At 43.4% G+C, this 27,640-nt stretch overlaps 1 protein-coding gene and 1 long non-coding RNA gene across 2 annotated transcripts in view; one reads left to right on the top strand and one right to left on the bottom strand.

Annotated features, from left to right (window-relative positions):
• ARK2N (arkadia (RNF111) N-terminal like PKA signaling regulator 2N) overlaps window positions 1-27,640 on the bottom strand; it is a 399,402-nt gene that overhangs the window by 303,381 nt on the left and 68,381 nt on the right. The gene's annotated exons all lie outside the window — the stretch shown is intronic.
• On the top strand, window positions 77-13,700 carry LOC144819296 (uncharacterized). The gene is made up of 2 exons (XR_013607275.1): window positions 77-272; window positions 13,071-13,700. It is a non-coding gene; the product is annotated as an uncharacterized LOC144819296 (long non-coding RNA).

The following is a 27,640-nucleotide window of genomic DNA, read 5'->3' as shown; positions in this document are numbered from 1 at the left end:
TATTGTGCAAGGTTTTTTTTAAAACCATGCAATAAAGTTTTTTTTTTTTTACAGAGTGGTTCCCGTCCCTGGCGACAGGACCGTTACGTGTAGTAGTGCTCTTCGGTTTGATTTCATTACGTAGTTGGTCTTCTTTTTCAGTTTTTAAAAATTGTGAACAGCTCTTCAAGCACGTTCGCGTGTTGACGAAGGAACACCAGCAGCAGCAGTACGCCCTCTATATGAAGCACCTGAAACTACGGCATGTTTGAGTTAAGTAGCTTGGAGCTAAGGTGACCATCTTATCTTAATATTTTTTTTTACATAAACAGACCCTTGTATGTTAGTTATAATATAAAAGATAGCATTTGCTTCAATAGCGTGGCTGTGAGACAGGCATTTAAATCGGCATTCTCTCCTACCATATAAAGGGTGTATGTACTTAGTATGTGTTTTGCAACAAACTTAGCCCGAGAGCATTAAAAGCATTTTACACGTGAAGCAGAACTTTTATACTTGAAAGCATATTTTTGTCTTTTTATGGCACAGGGGAATGTAGCCATTTGCCCAGTATCACAGGAAGTTGACCCGGCACTCGGATTTGACCTTCGCCTGCCACAAAAACAAACTAGCATTTGCAATGCAATAGTCACACGAGTTTGAGTTATTGGCATTGTAAATGACAATGCCTTTTATTTATGTTTTGGGTTTTAAAACATAAATAAAAGGTATTGTCATTTACAATACTTACAGCTTAAACTGTCACAAATGCGACACCTATGGTATTGCAATAAAGGGCCTTCTCGACCGTTTGTAAATTGTTATTATAGGAGGAAGAGACCGGCCTGCGACGTCTTCAAAGTAGTGATAAATAGTGCAGTGAAGAAGATTTGTAAGTATCGTAGATTACACAGACACAAAGTGTGAAGTGAGAGTTACATATGATCCAAGCTATAAACACTAACAAAGCACTCCAACATCTTTCGCTCTGTGATTACACTGTCGCGGTTCAGGAGGAAGGACGGGAGGGGGGCTATTTCCTGCCCTCTCCGTGATTTGAGTGTGCACTGTGGCATTGCGTAATGTCATTGCTATCTTTGGCCTAATAAAAAACACTCCATATGTAGTAGGGCCCTATCTTCACCTCCTGGTGCAGGGCGGGCTGTGCTTTATGGCAGGCATGGAGGGAGGGATGGATGGTCTCGGCAGCAGCTGCAGCCTCGTACAGTGCCCCTGCTATTACTAGTGCGAGAAAGGAGCTGAGGTGGTTGTATTGGTGGTGGTGGTATTGGTGGTGGTAGTGGTTTTGGTGGTGGTGGTAGTATTGGTGGTGGTGGTAGTTTTGGTGGTGATATTGGTGGTAGTATTGGTATTGGTGGTGGTGGTACTCGTATTGGTGGTGTCGGTATTGCCAGTATTGTTATTGATGGTGGTGGTACTAGTATTGGTGTTGGTGGTATTGGTGGTGGTGGTATTGGAATTGGTGTGAGCTCAGTACCACTTCAGGACCAGTCAGCTTTCCTCAGCACCACCTGTGCATCACTCGGCAGGACCTGATCCCACCACCACACCAGCACAGCACCACCTACGCATCACTCAACGCAGGTGCAGCACCAGCACAGCACCACCTCAGCACCACACAGCACCAGCGCAGCACCACCACTGCATCACCGCAGTGCCAACGCAGCACCAGTGAATCAATGCAACACTACCTTAGCACCAGTGCAGCACCACCTCAACATCAGCACCATCTCAGCATCAGCACAGCACCACCTGCACATCAGTGCACCAGCGCAGCCCCATCTCAGCAGCGATTCAGCACCAACACAGCACCACCTCAGCGCAGCACCAACTCAGCATGCCTCAGCACCACCTAAGTATCATTCAGCATCACCTCTGCACCAGCACACTACAACCTCAACATCATACCAGTCCACCCTCGGAATCTGGCATCTGTGGATTCTCCCCCAGTGTCCGTCTGCTGGTCGCGTTGTAATTCAGGTACTATTTCCCAACCTTCACTTTATCATTATTTATGTCCACCACCCTCCCGCCATATATAAAAAAAACTATAGCAGGCAAGCATTAGAACAGCAAGAAGAAGTTGGCAACATTGCAAGGACAGAAAAACTTGAAGACATAGTATATGGCAATTCTTTTTTTAATAGGGTTGTTCATTTGTACATGATGTCTACTTTGTGATATATAAGGTAAAAAATGCTTATTATCACTTTATTGTAACTTTTCAACATGCTGCACAGCAGTCACACTGCTCTACAACATAGCTTAAAGACATTGGCAAACCCAATAGCTCTGACTAAACACTTATAAGGTCCCAAATGCGAGACCTATTGGCTATGCCAATGCTTGTTTGCTGAGGGATGATGTCAAAGCTAAGAAATGAGAGGCTCTTTGTTCACATATTGATAGTGATGTGAAAAAAGTACACTACTGCATTCTTAGATTTTTACAGGAAACCCTGACTCCTGAAGTGGACATAAAAAGAAAACTGGGGTCTGAAAACACCCTTGTCTACTAAGTGCTCAGCATAATTAGAGTTGATGTGAAACATCTCCTTGAGAATAGGCTAGGCAACGCTTTTAGTGACTTTGGCACTGCAACATGTTTCATGTTAGAGTGCTTGCCAATTGGTAAGCAAAGAAATGTTGAGGAGCTATTCAGGAACTTTTATTTTACAATGTATCAGAAATGGCTTGCAATGATACATAGAAATGTCCCTTTACCAGCCATTGCATTTGAAGTAAAGGAAGCCTCGCTGTGGTACACAAGTTCTAGATCCCTTCCGTAAAGGGGAATTTTCTCCGGAATTTCAAAAGTGCTGCTTAATTTTTGACCACTTCAATAACTCTGAGGGCATATATTCCCAGTTCAACGCATATGTTGCAGAACCTGTACCAGAGAATTGCAATCTTTAGGTGCACCAGTCCAGGCATAGAAAGCTATGTCAGTGGCCAGAGTTAGCAAATTGTGTAGTGGTTGTTTTGGTGTTGCTCGTCTCAAGGGCCATTGTTGAGAGGGCCTTTTCACAGATAAAAGTTTACATGGGGAAGAAAGAAAGAGTGCGCATGACCAAAGACTCACTGAAGAAATATTGTAAGGTGTACAACAATAAGTTTGATTTCTACCTCATATACACTGTACTTACACTGTGTATGTACCATGTATTATCAGTGCAGAAAGCAAGCAATAATACAACAAAACATTCCATAAACACCGGAAAAACACTCTTTTTGTTGTTTTTAATGGCGTGAAAACGTGCACTTCAGGCAGCTCCAGCTGGAGCTGCTCCTCCACCGCCTGGACACGGCAGTGGTCTTGTCATTAGTCCCGTCATAATTAACTCAGTAATGGGCAAGCGTCCTCGTAATCGAGATGACTTACACTGTGCTTCGGCACTCCCTCCATGAGCGTTCTACCAAGTGTTCTGAAGAAGGTACAGGATGAACATGAGGGTGGTCCAGGCCTGGATTTGGGGATGAAGTTAGTGGGTATATTCCCTACTGTCTCTGAGATGATTCTGGCCAACATTAAAGGTGAAGCAGTTTGTTTGCAAGTGCGCCAACGCCTAGCGATGCAGACTGGCAGCAACAGTTGGCGATTATTATTGCGGATATGCATACATCGTTGGGTCGCAATAGTTTGGGAATACGACCATTTGCACAGGCACAAAGTCATCCAGTCTTTCCTAAAAAGGTTTGGAACAAGAATCAGTGGCAGCAACAACAAAAGCCGAGTTCACGTGCTGATTCACCAGCACCTGACACTTCTGAACGTAGATATGATTTGCGTGACCCCTCTAAAATTAAGACACCAGACAGGTTTCAGGTTCCTGATCTGTGTTTTCCTTGTTCCTTTCAGGAATCGGCGGATCAACAATTCGGCAGAGGAGGGCGGCAGGATCGCAGACAAGGTGAGTCCACGCAGACAAGACATGACCTGCAGTGCCAGTTTGACCGCAATTATCGCGCCTCTTTTCAGAAGAAAAAAAGATGCCGCTTTGACTGCAACGTATGCCTCAGCCTGTGAGAACCCTGTTCCTTGACAGGAATTAGGCGGTAACCCTCCTCGACAGCGCAGCAGAGGTTACCATAGTGCGACAGACACTCCTCCAGCACCTGGAGGCAAAAGCAACTGACACTTTTATTACTGTGTAAATAGCTGACACTCGTGTTGCCCCCCCTGATAGGCTTTATGAAATAGGGCTGAAGGTGATATTAAACGCACTATTAAGGCAGTCTTTTGGGATAAACTAACATCTTCTTATGACATTTTGTTAGCGGAGGTTGATTGGCCTCTCCATTTTATTCTTGCTTCCTCTAGAGTGGAGGATGTTATTCTCCGTAGTTTTTTGCAATATGTCTCAGAGGAGGCTAAAATTGCTTATGCATCGGAGTGAAAGCTAGCCCTTGCTCCTGCATTATATTTAAATCAGGCGGGTTGGAACAGAGATTCGCACAAGCATGTAGTTCCTTTGCATTCTACACCGCAGCCCCAACCCCAATACCCAATTAAATGTGATGCTAAAGCATCCGTTGCTGAAATTCTTACCCAGTTGGAATATCAAGGTATGATTGAACCCTGTGTTTCGAGCATGAACAAGCCTCTTTTTCCCATATTGAAACCACACGGTTCATATCGTTTTGTTTTAGATTTCAGACATTTAAATAGTCATGTTCGTACCTTTTCGGTACAGAACACCCATAGCTCTGCACTGGTTAACAATATTGTTCGAAAAAAATGACTTTGGATATTTCTAATGGATTTTTCAGTCACACTTTGGCACTGGAAAGCCATGACTTGACCGCATTTAGCTCGCTGAGCAATCAGAAATGATAGGCGAGATTGCCTATGGGATATAAGAATAACCCTGGCTGTACTTTTTCTTGGTTATGAACTCAATAATGAAGGTAGGGCGTTTGCCCCCCACTTTCTGGAGAAAAGTGCTCAACTGCAACCTCCATCTACACTTAAAAAATTGCAGTCTTTGCTTGGTTTATTAAATTTCGGGAGGACATACATTCCTGATTATGCCCAGCGTATCAAACCATTTTATGCAGTTGACTTCTGGAACACACCGTCTTTGCGGTCTGATCTGATTGCGAGCCACTTCTTGTTAACGAGAGACAATACCACAAATCTGGTCATAAGGATTTACCAGGAGCGTTAGGTTTTACTTACGTGACTTTCAGTGAAGGGGACACGGTTCCCATTGGTTATAAATCACATTTGTATACTCCAGTAGAGATGTGTTTTTCTTCTACTGAAACATTTTTGACTGCTGTACAGATGGCGATTCTAAAGGTACGAAGGCGAGTATTCCAAATTCTAACGCTTTACATCTGTGTTGGATACAATGGGCTGGTTCATTGACATCAGCTGATGTCAATTTTATCTTTGACCCTTTTTGCAGCCACAGTAATTTTTACAATATGAACATGTTCATCCTCCATCATTGTCATTGCTTCCTCTTGAACAGTATAAATGTATTATTTACCCTGATGGTTCTGCATAGGCGGCCATTGGCTCCAAGAATGCTTATTCAGCGGCCTGCGCAATTGTGGCTGGCACAATTGTTGATGGGGACTTTAAATCTTCTTTGGTACATACACAATCCCTTGGGGATTGTATGGCTCAATTGGCCGAGTTCGTGCTTTGGTTTTAGATCCAGAATTTGCTGATCCTGAAGTCCCTACAGTTGTAGTGTGCGATTCCTTTTACTGTGTACAGTCCTTCAATTACAATTTGATCTTCTGGTCACAAAATGATTATCGCGATTCTAAAGGTAGTGCAATAAAGTATAAATTGCTTTGGGTCCGAGTGGCCGCTCTTAAGAAATGTTTGCCGCTCACACATGTTATTCATACGTTAGGACATCAGCGTGTGGGAGCACATGCGGTTGGAAATTCTTTGGCTGATGAGGTAGCTATATCTGCAGTAGCCACTTGTTCAGTAGAAGCAGTCACTAGTTCTATGACTAAAATTGATGATGATGAGGAAAAGGTTATATAATATGATCATGAGTGCAGACATTTTTTTATAAATCCACCTGACTTTGTGCAATGTTGTCTTAGGAATTTTCCATGGACGTGCTGACATTGTGCATTCTTTTGCTCTCAATGCCCTTGGATAAGTACCGAATGGTTGCGGGAATAATTACACCTAGTTAATCATTTGTGCTTCTCTAAAATGTAAAGCCACATTACTTTTCCATTTTAATTTGCAATTAGTCAAGGTCTGGGGTTCTTTCTTACATTAATTACCTTGAAAATGTAGTGTGGTTAGCTATTATTTTTGCATATATAACTGGAAGGAGATTTCCAATGGATTAGGGGTGGGGAGTGGAGTCTGTACGCAGACTTGTTTGAAAAATAGTATAAATATGAAAGGAGAATTCTTTCAGTTGTTCATTACCTTCACTGAACAGGGTTTTCCCTTGTTGGTTTTACACCAGCTTAAGCGTGAATAAACTGCTCTGTTTTTACCTCCGACTACCTGTACTCCTTTGGATTTAAGTGGACAAGAGTGGAATTTTCCAGAGCGAAGAGGTGCCCTTTCCACAAATGGCGTCCGAACGTGGCGCCTCTATGTGGGAAATCCAACAGCATTTGTGTCTGTGGCTGAGGTGACACGACTCACGGCTAACTGATTGCGGGGGCCCCTGCTAATGAGACTGGTTTCTCGCAGCTGCCATCTGAAGTCCCAAACTGTGTCCCTTGGCAACAGGATCTCCCCGGCAGAGGTTCCAAACTAGTCAAGCGAAAGTGGCTGAATTGCAGAGTACAGAGAGTCGGACGTGTTCAGCAAATACCTGGTGAAATTGTTTTGAGTTATTTTATAACAGGCGTTTTGAATTATTGATTAGTTTTTGGTATTGAGAAATGTATTGCATTATATTGGTTGGGTTTTAGGTTGGATCTGATAAATAGGCCTGCATTGATTGAATTGGAAAGTTTTTTCATTTAGATGATCCTTGACTTTAAGGCACAGTGAGCAAACTAATTAAATATATTTCACAGTGTCATTGTTGCTGTTTCATGAGTCCATCGCTGGTTGAGTCCCAACCACTCCCAGTCGAAGGTAGTGCTGCATGGAAGATGATGACAATATATGGGACAGGTGTGAACTTGTGGAACAGACTGTGGCATCGATATACTAAGGGAAATGAGGAATTGAGATGGCAGCTGGATGGTTCATTTGATCTAGATATTTGCATCAATGTTTGTTTGAGAAAAAGGTTAGACAAGTGAGGTGGGACAGTTTTAATAAATGGGAAAACATGCTACAATGTTAGTAATTAAGGAACAAAAAGAGAAGGAATGACAACAGAAAAAGGGAGTGTTGCAGAAAGCCAAAGCATATGATCAATTAAAACAAACTGAAAGTATTGAAGGTATGGACTAAGAGTTTAGAATGACCACTAACAAGACATATGTGACACAAGAGAAACAACGTGAGAACAAGGATAAGGTATAAGAGCGACTATTGGAGAATCCCTTACCATATATCCCACAGGTTCCCATACGTGCCACACAGGCACACGATATACCATTACAGATGGGTCAACAGCAAAAGGCACCTCTAGTACTCATTCCAAATGTACCAATTCTTCCTGCCCCATTACCAGGTCAGCAACTGACTGTCCCACCCAGACAAATACTCAATCCGTCTGCTGTTCAACAGCAGTCACAAGCAGTACAATCGATACCTGCACCAAATGTTTTGACTACCCCTCAGGTACATTGTTTTCCAAGGCTAGTGACTGGACAAACTCCCTCTGCATCCCAATCTGCTGGAACACGCCTGCAGATACTTCACCTTTGATTCACAAGCATAGTGGTAATTTGAGAGATAGGAGTGGAAACTGGAGGGACAGACCTAATACTAGATATTAATTACAGAGATCTGATCCAGAAGAGTTAAAACAGATAGCGCATAGATGGATGGACGACATAAATAATGCCACCATGAATACTATTATGCCAACTGGAAATAGGTTTGATATTTTTTCAGCAAAACTTACTCATTCAATATATGACTGAAAGGATAGAGGACTGGTGGACATGGTGTAATAAAAATACCCCACAAGAAGTGTTACAATTGTGGCATGAAGCGCAATGTCACATGATCCCTTCACCAGATGTCCAACGGGTAATTGAAAATTGTTTGCATTGGGTGTTAAGGTTAGAAGAAAATATCAAAAAGTGAATGGGGAATATCTCATGAGGGAAATACACCCCCTTCCTGCACCCCCTGCTGCTGCTGGCGTGCCTGTTCAGAACCCTATTGCCCAATTTGTTCATACTCCGTGGAGTAGGTATGAATTAACAGCAATAAAAAAGATTTGCCAGACTTTAGAAAAAACCCAAAGGGGTATTAGGAAGCCCTAGCATCAGCCACTAAATTATGTGTAATGACATTCAAGGATTTGGATCTATTTTTTGATGCCTTACTCTCCAGAGAAATGGAATACGTAGACATGATGATGTAGCGCACTTTTGGCATGCTTGGGTACTTTTTGAAAATCGTGACACACAGAGGAGACCAAGAGACAGACCAGATCAACTTATACTTGATTTGCCTGATCTTATTATTGATAAATTGCTACGAAGGGAAGATGTAAATTGGGATAAAATAACAGCTTGTAAACAAAAACCTTCAGAAGAAGTCTCAGACTATTTCACTAGGATGGAGGACATATTCAGGGCTCAGAGTGGTCAGGATTTGGCAACTGTCAAGGGGAAAAGAATGTTTGCTGACAAATTTGTGAATAATTTGATGAAAGAATTAGGAGAGTTGATTAAAGTATTAGAGAGCACCAAGCCAACTAAAGAACCTGCAGATCTTTTGGTAATGGCTACATATTATGAGAATTACCAGAAAGTAAAGAAAAAAAAGAATTATAAGAAAATGAAAGAATTAAAAACAAAGGTTTTGCTACAGCAAGATTCCCAGACAGGGGAAGACAAAGGGGTATGGGAAATATGAGGGGAGGTGGACATGGAAGAGGGGCTGGCAGAGCCTCATCAGCTCCTATGCAGCAACACAGAGCAGGATAAGGCCAAAATCAGTGTGCCTATTGCTTTCTGGAGGGTCATTGGAAGGATGAATGCCCTAGCCTACAGGGCCTAGCAACTGTGGCAAGGGGAAGAGGTACTTCGGTGCCAAGAGGTACAGGGATAGGTGGCACAAATAGACAAGATTTCACCCAGCGTCAGAATGAAAATAGATGTCAGAATTATTTTGATGGCCAACAAGTTGACAGAAGTTTCTATACTGAAGATTTTACTGACTTTGATTGCAATACCTTTGAGTATTCACAATAGGACAGCAATAGAAAGGGTGGCAATAGGGTCATGATTCCAGCTAATTAAGCAGGTCCATATGTCACCATGGATATAGAAGGAGAAGTACGCGATGTCCTTGTTGATACAGGTGCCACTCGCACCTCTGTGGCTCATGAACAATATCTAGGGGCTCCCCTCTCTGGCAGAATGAATACATCAGTGGTATTCTCAGGTATTCCCATCCAGAGCCCCATCTCCAAACCCCTAGATATTAATATAGGTCCCTTCACCACATCTGCCCCATTAGGTCTGGACCTACTGAAAAGACTGAATGCTAAAATTTATTGTTCTCCTGATGATGTCTGTATATCAATAGCCTCTGATAATTTTAGCAAATGTTTTACAATGACAGATGTTAGTCACCTACCACCTGAATTACAGGGAATTGATAAAACGGTCTGGCATCAGGAGATAATGATGTTGGTAATATGGATATAGATCCCATAGGCTAAACATCGTTTACCGCGAAACCAGGAGACCGCATGCCATTATAACGCGGTTGTTACAACAACCGCGTTGTTACAATGCATGCCATTACTCCGCAAGTCAAATCAACGACTTGCTCTAGAGGTCTGTTGCACAGACTGGAGTTGGAATAGTAAATGATACTATTCCAACATCCAGCGCCACCCCTCAAGCAAGTCGTTCTTCCGACCTGCGGAGTAATGGCATGCGTTGTTACAATGCTGTTGTTGTAATGACCACGTTATAATGGCATGCAGTAAAAAAACAAGCGGGGTAACGTGGCATATTCATCCCATAGTAATGACTGTTAAACAAGGTGTTCCCTTACCTTGCATTCCTCAATTCAAAATATACCGGGAGGGAGAGGAAGGTTTCAAAGAGGTCATCTCTGATTTAATACATAAGGGGATAATAAAATAAACAGAAGGCAGCCATTGTAATAGTTATATAATTCCTGTTCTTAGACAAAAACACAGAGGCAATCCATGATAAATATAGACTAGTGATTAATCTTCGAGCTATTAATAAAGTTGTAGTACCCCAATATCCTGTTGTTCCTGACATGAATTCTATTTTTATCATGATTCCGTCTTCAGTCAAATATTTTACTGTGCTTGATTTAAAAAATGCATTTGTGTGTGCCTATTGCTAAAGGAAGTCAATACCTTTTTTCATTTTTATTCCAAGGGCATTCCCTTCAATTTACGCAAGCTCCTCAAGGGTATGCAGAAAGCCCCAGTATATAGAGTCAAGCTTTGAAGAAACAATTAGACCCTTTTACCCCCTCAAAAGACACTGTATTACTCCAATACATTGATGATCTATCAATTGCCTCAGATACAGAGGAAGGTTGTAAGGAGGCAACAGTTAATTTGTTACATCATTTAGCACTCCTAGAACATTCAGTGTCCTTATCTAAAATGCAATATTGTCACCAGGAGGTTGCCTATTTAGGTCACCTCCTGTCAAAGGGGGGTATAAGACTGCACCCACAAAGAATTGATTTGGTACAGAAATTAAACATCCCCCGACTCAATCTGATGTTCGCGCATTTATAGGTATGACTTCCTTTTGAAGGCAGTGGATACCTAACTTCTCTTTAATTGCAAAACCTTTGCTTTGCTCTAACATCTAAGAATATTAGTAACCCATTACCTTGGACTGATGAGTGTGAGCATGCTTTTCAACAACTAAAGAATGATGTATGCAATGCACCTGCTTTGGATAACCCTGATTATGCTAAGGAATTCTGTTTGTTTGTCCAATGGAAATATGGCTGTGTTCTATCCGTTTTAACACAATTCCGTGGGGGGAGGAATAAACCTTTTGCTTATTTTTCCTCCACGTTGGATCCAGTAGCTAAGGCTTTGCCAAATTGTTTGCGCTCAGTAGCATCTGCTGCGGCTGTAGTCAGACAATCTGAAATATATGTTCTAGATCACAATTTGACAGTTATGGTACTGCACGCTGTGGATGTGCTACTAAACCAAACTCAGACCCAGCACCTGACCACTGCACGTTTAACAGGGTATGAGTTAACACGTTTTGCTCCAAATATCATTCTGAAACAATGCAATGTTTTGAACCCAGCCACAGTGCTACCCCTCCCCAGTGATTCAGGGGAAAAACACCATGATTGTATGTTCACCACTGAAGAAGAGACCAAGGGACGGGTAGACCTAACAGATAATCCCATATCTGACCCACAGGGAAAGTTGTTTGTGGATGGTTCATGTTTCAAATTACCGGATGGTACAAACATTGTTGCATATGCCATCACCACTTTGAAAACAGTGGTAGAGTCATATAAAATGCCACAAATGTCAGCACAAGCAGCAGTAGTAATTGCTCTTACACAGGCATGTGAATTGAGTAAAGATCTGATTGTAAATATTTATACTGACAGCAAGTACGCCTTTGGTATTGCCCACTCATTTGGGTGATTATGGAAAGAAAGAGGCTTTTTGACCTCACATGGTACTAAAATACAGCATGGGGAATCAATAGTAAAGTTATTGGATGTTCTGATGTTACCAAAAGAAGTTGCCATTCTTAAATTCAGTGCCCATAAAAAGGTTATTGATAAGATAGGTCAGGGAAATGCTTTTGCAGATGAAACAGCCAGTTCTGAATATAGTTTAAAGTATGTTACAGGCCCAGCTAGATGGGTCACCGAAGTACCAATGTTTAACAATACCTTAGAATATGTTCGAGAGATACAACAGGAAGCTACCATGGAAGAGAAAGAGGCACGGCAGATGTATGGTAGATTAGATGGCACAGGATGTTGGATAGATCTGTCAGAAAAACAAAGTTGATGCTTCCTAATTGTTATGTTAACGCTATAGTTACTATGGCACATAGCGCGGCCCACATTAGTGCCAAAGGAATAGTGAGAACATTTAACCAAGGATGGTTCAACAAACTGATTCCCAGGGTGGCAGAGTCCCATGTCAAAAGATACATGATATGTGCTACTTATATTCCAGGAAAAGGTACCCCAGTCCAGACAGGCCATTTTGCAACCTCAGATTTGCCCTTTGAAGTACTGCAAATGGATTTCATAGAAATGGAACAAGTGGACAAGCTTAAGTATGTCTTAGTGGTGGTTTGCACCTTTGGTAGGTGGGTGGAGGCTTACCCTCTACGAAATAACAAAGCCCTAAGTACTGCAAAAGTACTCCTGAAGGAGTACCTCCCGAGATTTGGCTTGCCCAGAGTTCTTTGGAGCGACAATGGGCCACACTTTATTGGCCCAGTGATGGACCTAGTCTGCAAAGGCTAGCAGATAAGGCAACAGTTTCATGCTGCCCACCATCCACAGGCTGCAGGCCTAGTGGAAAGATACAATTGTATCTTGAAAGGAAAACTGGGAAAGATATGTGATGAAACAAAATTAAAATGGCCTGATGCTTTGCCCATAGCTTTGTTTTTAACCACTTGGGTGTGGGTTTCTTTCCCCCGTGGCGCGGGAGAAATAAACGGCGGGCGGGATTTGGACAGCTCCCGGCCGACGTGCGCACACGCCCAATGTAATGCATGACGGCTGGGAGCTGTCCTGAGCATACAAGGGGTTAACGCGCAATACTCAACACTCGCAAATGCACAATACTGAACACTCGCAAATGTCAGGTAGTTATGGGGAGGCCTGCAAATGTATGGGGTATAGCATTTAAAAAGTTTTGGGGTGAAATAGAATATCCTCTACTTGTTGATTATTGTGAGCAATTGACTAAATAATTGCATTTGATTCATTCACAGGTTCAGGTCATAATCTGAAGCCTGGAGACTGGGTCTTCACCCGCAAATTCCAGAAGAAATCCAGTCTTGAGAAACCGGTGCAAGTGCTACTCGCCACCTAGACAGCTGTTAAGTGCATGGGACACAAACACTGGCTGCATGCCAGCCATTTTAAGAAAGCTCCATTGCCTTTGTTCTATGATCAATGTGTGAAGCAAGGAATTCCTGATTTGGAAAGTGAACAACTTCCACAGCAAGTATCTCTTAATGATGGTGAGCTGGTTGAAGAAGGAGAAGTAGCACATCCAGTGGTCAACTAAACTTCTGTTGAGCCCAAATTGATACCAATACCTCTATTTGAGCATCCGGATTGTGATACGCCTAGGTATAATTTGAGACCTAGGACTGTCAAAAACTATAAACTTTGAATAAAAAAATTATCTCTGGCGAGATAGCAACCCATGCCGGTGGTCAAGACCGCCAACATCTAGACCTGTACATAAGCTTGCCAGTGAAGCTTTGAAGTAAAGGACACTGGGAACTCTTGATGTTCTTTGGTGGAATAGATGGGGATTTTTAGGAGGTCTTAGCCACGGTACTTTGCTTCAGGTTGTTAGGTGTTTTTGATTTGTTTCTCTTTTTTGAAAAGAATAGGCCTGCAGAAACAAGGTTATCTATCCAAAGATGGGAAGAGTAGAAAAGAGAGAAAAAGCATAAAGCATAAAGACAAATATTAGGAGAAGCATCACTCATCAACAACAGGTATTTGAACATCACACACAAATAATACAATCTGGGTAAGACTAGGAGTATTGAACTGAGACCATTTGGGAAATCACCCTCCGATCTGTGGCAGGAGGGGAAGACTCCAGTGTCCAGTATACACTAATTTTGGACCAAGAAAGTGAAAATTGTTGTGTGTCTGTGTCTTCTGATTATAATGCTAGGGTTGTTCTGATAGTTAGAAGAAAACCACCCAGTTTGTAAATCATTGACATCAGTCACCACACCAATACCAGAGCATCAGTACATAAACCATGCCCCTCATAAGCAAGCACACCGCTTGCAATATGTGAATAATACATTCATTCAGGTTTTACATAATGCCCATCCTGGCTATAATGCTACAGATTGTTGGATAAGTGGCTTCCTGACATCTTCAGTCAAAAGAAAGGCACATCTTATTCCTCTACCTTTATCCTACAATGGGACTTCTAGTGCCTGATGGGATTTGAATGTTGCTTCTTATATCAAAGTTACTAATAAAAGTGTACAGAGCCACCTTAGGGGGTCACCTTTATTTTCTATGCTGGCCAAATGCCACTAGAATCTACGGTACCATGGTGGAGAGGGAGGAATTTACAGGCTATGATAACTCCTTTATGTTATTATCCTTTAATGAGAGAAAGCTGTCCAAGGTGGCAATGATACCCATACCTGTGAATGCCCATAACGCCCCCTTTTTTGTTCAAGGTGAAGGGCCCCTTGCTGTTGGGAATAGACTTTCTCCTGTACAGTGATATTCAATTGCACTAGTTCTCCATCATTTGTGGCCTCACAAAACACCTATTTTGTTTATGGAAATCAGGCTTATATCTGGCTCCCTAAAGGATGGTCAGGCAGATGCTTTATTGCATTTACTCTTCCTCCCACTTACCTTGCACCATCTGATTATCATAGGACACATCGACTTAATAAACGGAAAGTACAGGTTGACCAGACCGACACCACGCTGCAGCAATGTATTGATGCAATGAAGGGTCATGTGCCTTTCTGGGGTCCTACGGCCAATAGTGTACAGGTGCGCCAATTGATCACAGTAGTGGAAGCTGTTATTAATGAGAATGCTGGTGCATTCAGTAACATTACTGTAGAAATGCAACCTACCCATTTTGTTTCTCTTCAAAATCGTATTGGTTTGGACATTTTTTTAGCAGGGGTGGTATGCCACTTAATTGGTAGTTCCTGCTGTGTGTATATCCCAGATAACGCTCCTAATGTGAATATGGCCATTCAAAAACTTCACAAAATTGCTGCTGAAATACATCAGGATACTGGAGACTGGACTTGGTCAAGTTGGATTAGAGAAGTACTGCTCACATGGTGTTGGAAACTATTAGTGATAGTCTTGGTTATAGGTGGGATTATTTAGGGGTACTGTCTATGTGTAAATTGTCTTACCATGTGCTGCAGCATGTTCGTTTCAACCTGCAAGCCCCTTCCAGTTTCTGTTCCAAGAAGAAGAAATATGCGATTTAATGAACATTAGTGTTAGTGCCCTCACAGATTAGCCTTCTTACATATGCTCATTTGTTTATTATTTTCTCGGGTAACAACCTTATAATGGAGAATATCTGAAAATGAAGTACTATCATAATATGAGGGGCAAATCCAAATTATTTATTACTGATTCTATAGGTTAGTGATCGTAGGAAATTGGTAAATGTTGAACTCATGTTCTAGGACCATTTGAGGAAAAGGTTATATAATATGAACATGAGTGCAGTTTTTTTTTTTTAATCCACCTAACTTTGTACAACGTTGTCTGAGGAATTTTCCATGTACATGCTGACATTGTGCACTCTTTTCTTTTCATGCCCTTGGAAAAGTATCGAATGGTTGCTAGAATAATGAATAATTTGTGCTTCACTGAAATGTAAAGCCACATTACTTTTCCATTTTAATTTGAAATTAGTTAAGGTCTGGGATTCTTTCTTACATTAATTTCCTTGAAAATGTAGTGTGGTTAGCTATTCTTTTTGTATGTATAACTGGAAGGAAATTTCCAGTGGATTAAGGGAGAGGAGCGGAGACTGTACGGAGACTTGTTTGACATATAGTATAAATATGAAAGGAGAATTATTTCAGCTGTTCATTATTTTCATGAAACAGGGTTTTTGCTTGTTGGTTTTGCACCCGTTTAAGTGTAAATAAACTGCTCTGTGTTACCTCCAACTACCTGTACTCCTTCTGATTTAAGGGGACAAGAGTGGAATTTTCCAGAGCGCAGAGGTTCGCTTTCCACAATGATATTCTGGGGGCCATAGCTGCAACGAAGGAGGGGACGGAGTTCTCCCAAGGTTTCCCTTCACGTTATACACATCACTAGTCTTTTGATCAGGTCCCATTTGCAACTATTCCGTCTGTTGGGTATCGGCTGATTCCCAACAACGACCGCAGACTTTCTTTAATCATTGCCGCACATGAGGGCGTGGCTTCTGACCATGCCGGCATGGCTGCAACAATTTTGCTTTTACAGCAATGTTTTTGGTGGTGTGGTTTATAACAGCACACACTTAAATATGTTCTTTCTTGTGACATCTGTCAGAAAATTAAACCTTCTACTGTTACATGACCACCACCACTCAGCTTTACATTTCAAATCAGCCATTTGGCTGTATTTATCTTGATCACTGCGGTCCTTTGACTTCTGACACTGCCTTTAAATATATATTGGTTGCAGTGGATTCTTGCGCTAGATTCCATTGGTATTGGCCGCAATGCAGTGCTGACGTTCGAACTGTTATAACATATTTGTGTGCCTTTGTCGGTACATTTGCCTGTGACACCTTCCATTCAGACCAAGGTCCGGCTTTTGCTTTTAAGGCTTACCGAGATGCGATGAAGTCTTTGGCGGTGCAGGTGCAATTCTCGTCTCTATATCGGCCTGAGGGCAATTCTATTGTGGAGCGAATGAACCATGACTTAAAGTTATCTTTAACAGCTAGGTTATTAGGTACTGGCAGGGGGTGGCTGACTCATCTTTATGGAGTCAAATGTGCACTTAATAATCTACCTCGAAGATCTCTGTGGGGCGGACCCCATACAAAATGCTCTTTGGCATTAAAATGTTTGTGCCAGACCTTGATGGTCTAGATGTTTGGCGTAGATCACCATTGTGCTGTGTTACAGAATCTACAAAAAACTTGTGACGCCCTGGCGAAAGATAATTTACCCTCATCCACAGCTGATTCCTGTTACCGGCTGGCTTCCTAAAGTTGGAGATCTGGTCCGTGAGAAAATTGAGAACAAAAAGAATTTGGAATTTGGTACTTCATACTGTGCGCCAGTCCCAGTCCTTGGATTCAAGAGAACTCATACTGTGATTTTGCCTCTGCTGCCTGTTTGCAAGGAGAATCGATTAATTTCCATCGAACATGCCAAGTTACACCATATGGCCGATACTGAATAGTATAGCTACAAGCATTCCCCGACGGGATGTTTCACTGCGTCCTATGACTTCTGCCTCCACGACATCTACGTAACAGGAAGGGGAGATGGAGACTTCAATTGATTTGTTGCCTGTTTTACTGTCAACTTCAACCACTGTGGGAAATGAATATGCCGCCCACCGGTCGAAATTATTGTTAATATTCCTGATACTGCAATCCACTCATCTTCAAATAAAGAGCAGCCCCAATTATTTCATCTAGTTTCCAGTGGTTACTATATGGACAGAGATAACTTTTCTTTGAATTCATCTTCATCATCTTCCTTGGACGGACATCTGGCTGGTGCTCACGATGGTTTTCCTCTTCATGTGGATTGGTTTTGTGAGTTTTCTTCCTACTAATAAGTGGCTATTACTTACCTGAACACTCTGCTGTACACTTGGTAGACGGAGTATTGGCCCCTCACACTTCATCTCATAAAATGAAAAGGGATGAAGCCATGGTTAATATTTCAGAGTTTCCTATTGTTGATTTTTTTATTTTTTATTATAAAATAGACCTTTATTGTCCAACATACATTGTACACAGCATTTAGCTTACAACCCAGCCGGACCAGCTGCGAGGAATGAAGCATTGCATTAGAAATGGTAATTAAACACAGCTTTAAGGCCGACAACCCTGGGGTTCGGCAGCACACGTTAACATTTCACGACATTGTGCTTTCATATAACCATTCAGTGTTACAAAAGTGTGTGGTCTACTCAGTTTTCCATATGTGGTCTATGAGGTCAGATTTGTGATATTGGGCTGGCACTCATCAACTGTTTCAGTTACGGGTGATGCCACCATATCTTTTGTGCGTCATTTGGAAGGGCATCAACGCGGGTCGGCCTTCAAGTGAGTAGGGTGTTACATGGATGAGTGACCAGGCTGCACAGTATCCAAGCGTGTTGGGAGCTCGTGGCCGCCTTGCTCGCCCACCCTGTCGAAAGTGACCGCCATTGATCGCGACACATAGATAATGCGCCTGGGCCCTAGCTGTTACGCCCGAAGACCATATAAAGTGTGAAATGTAAAGTGGTATCGGTATGGGCATGGTCTAAAAGAAAATATAACTAGATCATTAATGAACTATAAAACAGTAACATAAATTACATAAAAGGCAGGTAGGGGTGGATAGGGGCAGAGATAGCCATGTTGTCGGGAGGAGGAGGTGTGGAGCTAGTGTGTCAGTCGTGTCCGATGAGGTGAGCAGGCGGGAAACCGGGGGGGGGGGGGGAACGGCAGAGGGGGTCAGGTCCCAAGCGTGACAAGGGCACAGGGGGGGTCTGTAGGGTCTGCTGGCGCGTTAGTTCGGCGCGATCTCACAGTATTCGGGTCTATGTTGCAGTGCTTCGCGTGTCGGCGCATGACTGGGGGGGTTAGACAATCGCCAGTGTGACATAGCCAGGTATGCGACGTATTGTGAGTAGGGCATAGTGGTCATGTGTGAGACAGTTTGTGCAGTGTGCGGGATTCGTAGGTCCGGCATTGGGAGTGGAGGGGGGCGTAGTATACAGGTCTTTACGTGATCCCTAAGAGTTTCCTATTGTTGATGGTTATCGTTTAGGATAAATTACCTTTCGAAGTCTATGATTCAACGGAAACTTTACAGATTCCATACCTGTTCCGAGTTTCTCTAGGTAATGTCATCATGCCTGGAATACACTCCTATGGCTGGGATGTTAACTCAGTTTACGCACTGTTTTCTGATTTAAAATATTACACTGTTTTTGAAACTGAAGATTTATATTTGAATACTGCAAATGTTGCTGATTTATTCTATTAACAACATTATGGCCATCTTTTTTGCACAAATCCAACACTATAAGACTACCTTTTAATTATACACAATGGGAACATTCAAGGGGAGTTCACTGACACAGAAAACATTTTTTGTCTATTTTTCCGGTTACAATCTTACTGACCCGAACTCGTACTATTACAAATCGAATACGCCTTCACACACAAAATTCATGCTGACCCATACTAAATTGGTATATTCTTCATCTTTCATAGCCGACTTATCATTAAAAGGGTATGATTATTGGAAGGACATGATTGATTTGAAATCAATATGAGCTACCAAAGATTGGCAGGTGCAGGGTACTGGGTACTGAATCATTTCATTGTGCTTGTGTAATTCAGACTGTTCAACAAACTACATGTTTTGGTTTGGCCACTGCTAAAAATGTATATACTCCCTCAATTCCGTCTTTGGCTGCCTGCGACACATGGCAGACTACACAATTGACGTATTGACCAAAATGTTTCAAAATGGTACTCTTAACTCCTCCAATATTGATCCATTGGGTTGGTTAGTGTGGCCAATTAATACCAACGCTTGTCAATTACGCTTTTCTAATGCCTCCAGTGGGTTTATACTCAGTAGACCTGACCATCATTTTGCTCATTCTCATACAGTTACTACATATTCCGTTGGTAAATTGTGTCAGCAATGGTTGGAACATTCCACACTGTCATCTGTGAAACAACACCTTTATCTCTTGTCAGGTGATATCGATCTGGCTGATTTCCTTTTAGGTCCAACATTCCCTTGCACTAGACATTTTGCATATGCTGCATATAATGAATTTATTTTGAAAACTGTACTGAGATGAAGCTGCTTTGCGCTTACAACAACTTGATCGTGATCATTGGAAAAGTATTTGCGGTGGTTGATAACAGTAATAACACTTTGTCTTCTCGTATTTACTCTTTGGATAATATTGTTTCGTCTGTTATTGACATAGTACAGAATGATGTATCTGTATTGTTTCATAGTCAGAATCAGTTACGCTCTGTTATGCAATTTGGTTGGACGTTGCAAACGCTGAAAAGTGGGAAAGTGCCATGGGATTATTTGAATACTTCCGCCCTGGTTTTACCTTTTAACTTGACTGATAAACAGAAACTTATGTCAATGAAAGACGCTACACCCACAATGTTACACATTGAAAAACTAGAACAGTTGCCTTTTTCAATAGCGAAAACTGATTCTTCTGTTTGGTTAATACACTGGGTTATTTCATCGCCCATCTCACTGTTCCAGTTCACAGCATGCACAAAACATTACCCAATTGGTAGAGATGAGCCCCTTGGAAGTAGTTTTATTCATGATTTGTGGTCATTATCTTTCACTTTTCGCTGTCAATGAGCAGATACACGTTTTCCTCATAGGGGAGGACTGTGATTCTACCGTAGGACACTCTTCGTCTGTAAACAAGTTCAACTTTGCGGTACTTGAAACATTTTGGCCCTTAATTTGGCTTGTTTTTTAAATGGGACTCCAGTCCCTGCCATTATTCCCACACTCACTCTGCTTTCTAACAGCAGTTATCTGATCCTGAATAACTACAACTGCTGCGGCTTACGGGCAGGAATTTTGCAATGTGTTACATTTTGCAGCAATTGTTTGGTTTGGTGCCATTCGCAGCTCTTAGCATCGGCTATAGGCTAGCCTTCCGTTACACCTACTTCACCTGTGTGCAGCCTGTGTTCTACTGCCTCTAGTGCCCCTTTGAATGAACCCTGGATGTCTGCCTCTCCAATACATTACACGCTGCCCTGTATTATGAGCTGTTGATGGGTCCGTTGATGGCCCATGACCAGGACTGTTCCGTGGGTAGACGCTTTGTGTATGATCCTACACTTGGAGCATCAGCAGGCTTGAGTACCTGTGTTCGTGCACAGCGCCTTTTGCATCACAGTTTCATCTAATATAACACAGGTTGCCCGGAAATGCTCTTGGCTGCATCTGGATATGAGGAGCACGTCCGCTCATTCGACTTGCTTAATTGGATGGCAACAAAAAGGTCTTTTATTCCCTATATACCTTTAAGAGTTAGTTCCCTTTTTTCCTTTTTTCTGATTATCCTGATTTGTATATTTTCAACAATTTGACCATTCACCAACCCGCTTTGGTTCTGCTTACCTCTATGTTCTGTTTGCTTAGGAGCTACTGACCTGGCCACGGTGATGGTTTCGCGTGGCCCATGGGGACATTGTCATCTTCACTAAGTTAGCATGAGCTCTGCAGCCATTATGCGGCTTTGCGCACATTACTACATGGCTTTATTTTTGCAAAGACTTTGTTCGTACGTTTCACATGAGAACTGTCTGCTGTATGCATTCTTTTGCCAGTTCCTGGGATTTAATATAAACATTGTGAGCAAGGTTGATAAACAATGCCCCTTGTTATTCTGTTCTGGTCAGGCCCTAGCACCTAGACAAAACATACCAATGAAGCTGTTGTTTGGAACTCGCACTTTGGTATTAGGGGAAAACATGCATTGGGAACACACACTTGGAGAGGGACCTTTCCAGGCATAAGAGCGAGATAGCACCTATGATGTAGAACTACCATCTATAGTTTAAGGTATAGGGTCTGCAGCCAAAACCCAGAGATCTTCTAATATATAATAATACTGCTTCTTAGCAAGGGGAGGGAGGTTAGGCTCTATTGTCTTTTCATGTCGACATCTCCCTTCATGATTTACGGACTAGCTGCTATGCGTAATGTATTTGTGTAATACATTTTCCTGCTTATTGTGGCACGTAATACTGCATATTAGAGCACGTTAGTTAAAATAAATATTTTAAACTGTTTTGTGTCTCTGTCATATCTTATTGTGGACAGGTACAAGAGTGCGAGCGAAAAGGTGAGTCTTGCAACCGTGAGTCCTGAGAGATTCGGGAGTGTTGTGGTCTGGGGTGTCTTATCACTTGTTTCACTGTGAGTGAGTAGGAGGGCAAGTGAGACACTATAGCTAGTCGGTCCTGGGCTCATGGGTACTAAGGTGGTAGGATGACTCAGTCCCTACTCCCTAAGATCCCATAATCCGACGCATAGTTCTGTTCTTGGGCAGAATCCCTGCAACACTTGACTGCAAAAGACCCCGCCAATAGTTCCAGAGAGTCGATATGGAGTTGCAATTCCTCTGGGGACCAGTGGCTCCCAAACCCCATCTGTTGGTGTCTAATTCCATATTGACACCTGAAACTGTGCCGAAGGTGGCTCTGTTGTTCCAAGTATGCTACCAAGTCATCTCTGTTTTGGCCACCTCCAATTGGGAAATCTGCTCTGAGTATGGTAAGACCTTCTGCAGATGGAGGATCCTTCGGCTTTGGAGCGTCAAGTAACCAAGGAGACCGGAATAAAATGCCTAAATGGACAACACCAATAGCCCCACAATCCTGGCAAGGACTCTTAAAGAGACCTTCGCAGATGATAGAACTCACCTTAGTTCCTTTTTGATCAACATAATCGTTTGAACAGGAAGCTTCAAATGGCCTAAATCTAATCTACATGGAATCCAAGAAATTCCAGAGACTGAAAGGGAGTCAGACGCAATACTCGGACATTGACGATGAACCCCAAGTAACAACTGAATCCTCCAGTTTAGATGGAGCAGGACCTTGTCTTGATCTTGGGCCATTATGATTAGGTCGTTTAGATAAATGATCAACCTCAAACCCCAGAGTCTGAGGAACTCGACAATTGGCCTCATCAATTTGATAAAATACTAAGGGGTCAAAGAGAGCCCAAAAGGAAGGGCAGCAAATTTGCACCACTGTGTGTTCCAATGGAACTGAAATAACACCTGTTGAGAAAGCGGATAGAAAGGGACACTGCTGTGAACAGTTGTTGAACCATTTTGTATCATTTGCAGCCATTTTAGTTTTGTCATGCCCTTTGAGCAACAAATCTTGCCTTCAGGTCCGCATCTGAGATGTGAAACACTGTGGGCTCGCAGAGAACTATTTCTATCTCTGCACTGGACCCGTTATAAGTCATCTGCACCTGTCAAAGGAAGAGGAGCATTTTGAATTAAAGGCTTATGTGAATATGTCTGGGTGCTGACTGCGCTTTCTGATATGCCATGTATGAATACTGGGAAATTCCAAAGCTTAAAGAACAATTGATGGACAGAATGCAGAACAATGTCATACATTCACCCCAGTGCAGAGATCAGGTCTAAATCCATCATTTCTTTTGCTCACCATGGCATTCCAATTTGAACCCAGCCATATGCAAATCAATCTTGACCCTGCACCCAATGGGAACAGTCCAGCCCGAACCGCCAGGCCAGGCCCCCCCTAGACTGGAAACAAGGATCCTAGGACCGCTTTCAGCCCTCATCAGCCAGGATAGCTTGACTCCAGTGGCATGGAGAGCATGGGACCCACATCTGGGCATACCCGTCCCACTCGGGGTGACAAATGCAAAAAGAACAATTGATGGACAGAATGCAGAACAATGCCATACATTAATGCACAGACATGGGCCCCTTGCTCACTTTGCCACTAAATTCAAGCTAGCCTGACTGATGAAGGGTTTTACCCAGAAACCGGTCCCAGGAAGCTTGTTTCCGGTTCAGGGAAGACCTGGCTTGGCAGTTTGGGCTGGACTGTTCCCATGAGGCACAGGGTCAAGACTGATTTGCATATAGCTGGGTCTGAACGGAGGTGGCGAAGTGAGCTAAAGAATGATGATGGATTCAACCCAGATCTGTGACTGGGGGTGAGTGTCTGAAAAGTTTCAGTGCTCCGTCCATCATCTCCATGTGTTTGCTTTGTTTGCCCTAAGTTGGCAGGGTATGCCCAGACGTGGGTCCCTTGCTCACTTTGCCACAGGATTCAAGCTAGCCTGGCTGATGAAGGGTGTTACCCAGAAACCGGTCCCAGGATGCTTGTTTCCGGTTCAGGGAAGACCTGGCTTGGCAGTTCGGGCTGGACTTTTCCCATGAGGCACAGGGTCAAGACTGATTTGCATATAGCTGGGTCTGAACTGAGGTGGCGAAGTGAGCTAAAGAATGATGATGATTCAACCCAGATCTGTAACTGGGGGTGAGTGTCTGAAAAGTTTCAGCGCTCCGTCCATCATCTCCTTGTGCTTGCTTTGTTTGCCCTAAGTTGGCAGGGTATTCCCAGACGTGGGTCCCTTGCTCACTTTGCCACTGGATTCAAGCTAGCCTGGCTGATGAAGGGTGTTACCCAGAAAACAGTCCCAGGATGCTTGTTTCCGGTTCAGGGAAGACCTGGCTTGGCAGTTCCGGCTGGACTGTTCCCATGAGGCACAGGGTCAAGATTGATTTTCATATAGCTGGGTCTGAACTGAGGTGGTGAAGCAAGCTAAAGAATGATGATGGATTCAACCCAGATCTGTGACTGGGGGTGAGGCTCCGTCCATCATCTCCTTGTGTTTTCTTTGTTCGCCCTAAGTTGGCAGGGTATGCCCAGACATGGGCCCCTTGCTCACTTTGCCACTGGATTAAAGCTAGCCTGGCTGATGAAGGGGGTTACCCAGAAACCGTTCCTAGGATGCTTGTTTCCGGTTCAGGGAAGACCTGGCTTGGCAGTACGGGTTGGACTGTTCCCATGAGGCACAGGGTCAAGACTGATTTGCATATAGCTGGGTCTGAACTGAGGCGGCAAAGTGAGCTAAAGAATGATGATGGATTCAACCCAGATCTGTGACTGGGTGTGAGTGTCTGAAAAGTTTCAGCGCTCCGTCCATCATCTCCTTGTGTTGGCTAAATTCCAAAGCTTGAAATGTTTTGTGAAAGGTTATAAACAACGTGAGCTAGTTGCATCCAGCAGCGCTTGTTCGAAGCACCTGGCTTCACAAATCCGTTCGAACTTGCAATAAACTGCTTCCACAACTGTGACCGTCTCTCATTTGCAGTACCAGATTGTGTGCGTTCATACTGTTCAGCAGGAAAATAGGCACTGTTAGAAACATGTCTTTCAGGTCAAGCCCGATGGACCAATCCTTCTCCAGAGGGAAGGCTTGCAACAAAAGAATGCCTTCCATTTTGAAATGGTGAGAGATCACCCAGGCATTGAAAAGTTTAAGGTTCAGAACCAACCTGGCATCATCCCCTTTCTTCTACACCAGAAAGGTCCTGCTGGCAAAATGTTTGGGATGAATGTGTTTCAATACAATAGCATCTTTTCGCAAGAGCAATAGAACCTCTGCCTTGATAAATACATTTCTTGTTGGGAAAAAAATTATAGGATGGGGAGGAGGATTGTTGAATTGCCGTTCTGTAGAAATCCAGTTTGAACCTCGGCACTAGCTCTAATATCCAGGGGTCAGTTGTAATTTGTTGCCAAATGGGGAGTAAATGGTGCGCCCTGCCCTCCAGAATGACCTTCGAAGGTGATATAATGGGTACCTGAATATAAATAGTCTGCATTCCCTGCCACTCCAACTCGATAGTTGGCCCTTTGGAAACAGAGTTGAGAAGGTTGCTTCAATTTGTCCCAAATCGTTCACAACTTTTTTACTGAACATTTGTCCATTAGCCAGTGGGGCCACTTCTGTAGGAGCTAGCTCTTCTAGTTTGAGGTCAATGTACATTAGAATGGAATTACGTCACTCTAAGGAGATTGTACAGTTGACATTGCCCAATCATAACATCGCTCGCTGAGTTCATCTCATAAGGATATCTTTATTTACGGGAGATCATGTCTCCTTAGCTTGAACCACCATTTCAAGGATCTTGGTCAAAGGTTCAGATAAATCCAGGGCCTTGTCCTGACAGCTACACCACGCACAATTGATGCCCTTTTTGGGATTATTAGAATACTTTTTCATAAAACACCACAATACACTGATCAATTTTTGGCATGCCAGCAACCTTCCCAAGAAGGGAAGGAAGAGGGTGTTCTGTACACAGTTTTGCCCTGATCTCTTTCTCGAACCCTAGCACAGTCTGGATTGAACATAGTCCACAACCTCAGAAGATGGGCACCACTCTTTTGACTTCGGCTGTACAATCTCCTCCAGATCAAAATCTAGGAAATTGTCTTGAGAACTTTGTAAGCCAAGGAAGGGAGTTTGCACTTGCATTCCTGCGCCTGAGGAGGGGATGCATCTTGAGAGACGTATCGTAATCTTGCGTTGCATTAACATGCACCAAAGTGCTAGAGGGACCCTAAGGATACAAAGCCCCATAGCCATGGTCAAGCAGAGCGTCCTTAGCCATCTTATCCAGGGCCTTCTTGTGCAGTCAGGATGGCTCTGTCATGTTGGAGATAAACAAACTGGTTGGGGAACTGGTCCCTGGGAGATCTTCACCCCCTTCTCAGAGTGCATAGTGCTTTAACGTACATCTAAAACGTCACAACGCAACAGCCAAAGCCTTATTTACTAACTCCTGCACAGAGTTGTCCATGGCTTCCACCAGCTGTTCTTCCAGGTGGTAGCCATTAAGGTCTCCGTACCCATCATATCCTTCATACTCCCCCTGCCAAAATCTTGCCATGACAGGAATATATATATATATGGCACCAAAACTAATTACAAATATATCAGCAGAAGGGGTGGGGGGCACTTCAAGAGATTCTACTCAGGCTGGTTGCCTATGGAGGGAGCAGCCTGAGATCCCTAGAGCCCAGGTGTTTACTGTTTATTGCAGCCCCAGAGGGGCATCACAAGGAGAGGTGTAACAAGAATTAGTTGCTGCGTCTTTCACTGCTGAGCCACGCTGCTTGAAAGTCGCTGGTGTGTCACGCATGCGCAATCATGCACCTGCACTAAAAAGAGGACTGGGGGTGCTAACAGGAAGCACTGGCCTGGACTGCGTGTGCCACGGCAAAAAGACAGCATTAAGGCTGTTAGGGTCGGAGGAGGAGCATCGCGCGCATCCAAGATGGCCGCGTGAGCTTGGGGCTCCCGAGACCCCCGTAGCCCCCCGACTATATCCTGTCGTTAATCCTGTCTGCTGTGGAGTACTTCTTGCAGTGGAACCGAAGAAGATCTAAATGCTGCAAACCGCATCCCGAAGGCGCCCTGGAAACCGGAGTTATGGGGTCGGAAATTTTGCGGCCTGTTTCTCTCGGATGCTTGGGGTTGGCATAGTGCCCGTGGCGTAGTTCGACAACAACGGCGCTGTATACCGGAAGTGGCCGGTCTGGCTCCACAGCCTCACTTGGTTTCACTTTCGATTTTGACGGGTACGCCTGGCGATCTGGCCGAAGTGTGCGTCTGACTGTTGGGCACCCCAGTTGACATCAGAGGGCCCTGCTGTTTGGATATTTTATATAGTGTGGAGGCTTACGAACCCAACAAACGTGGCTTTTGACCCCGTGCAGTGTTGTGTGGCTATCGCAACCTGATCTCTCTGTTAACTGGTGAGCGCCGCGGAGCCACGGATAGTGGACAGATTATCCTGAAGGGTTGGAAGTAAGGGACTTGATGTGGTCCACCAACAACGATTGCTGAGTGCCACCTCCCCGGATCAGACGACGAATATAGGATTGTCCCAAAATGGCGACCAAGCCGGAGGGGGACAAAAGGCAGCAGAAGGCCACCAGAGGGGGACGGTATACGCAGTCGAACAACATGGACCGATATGCACACACTAAGGGGTC

Source organism: Lissotriton helveticus, chromosome 2_1 (assembly GCF_964261635.1).
Source record: "Lissotriton helveticus chromosome 2_1, aLisHel1.1, whole genome shotgun sequence".
Lineage (NCBI taxonomy): Eukaryota > Metazoa > Chordata > Amphibia > Caudata > Salamandridae > Lissotriton > Lissotriton helveticus.
This window is presented reverse-complemented; position numbering and strand designations above follow the sequence as displayed.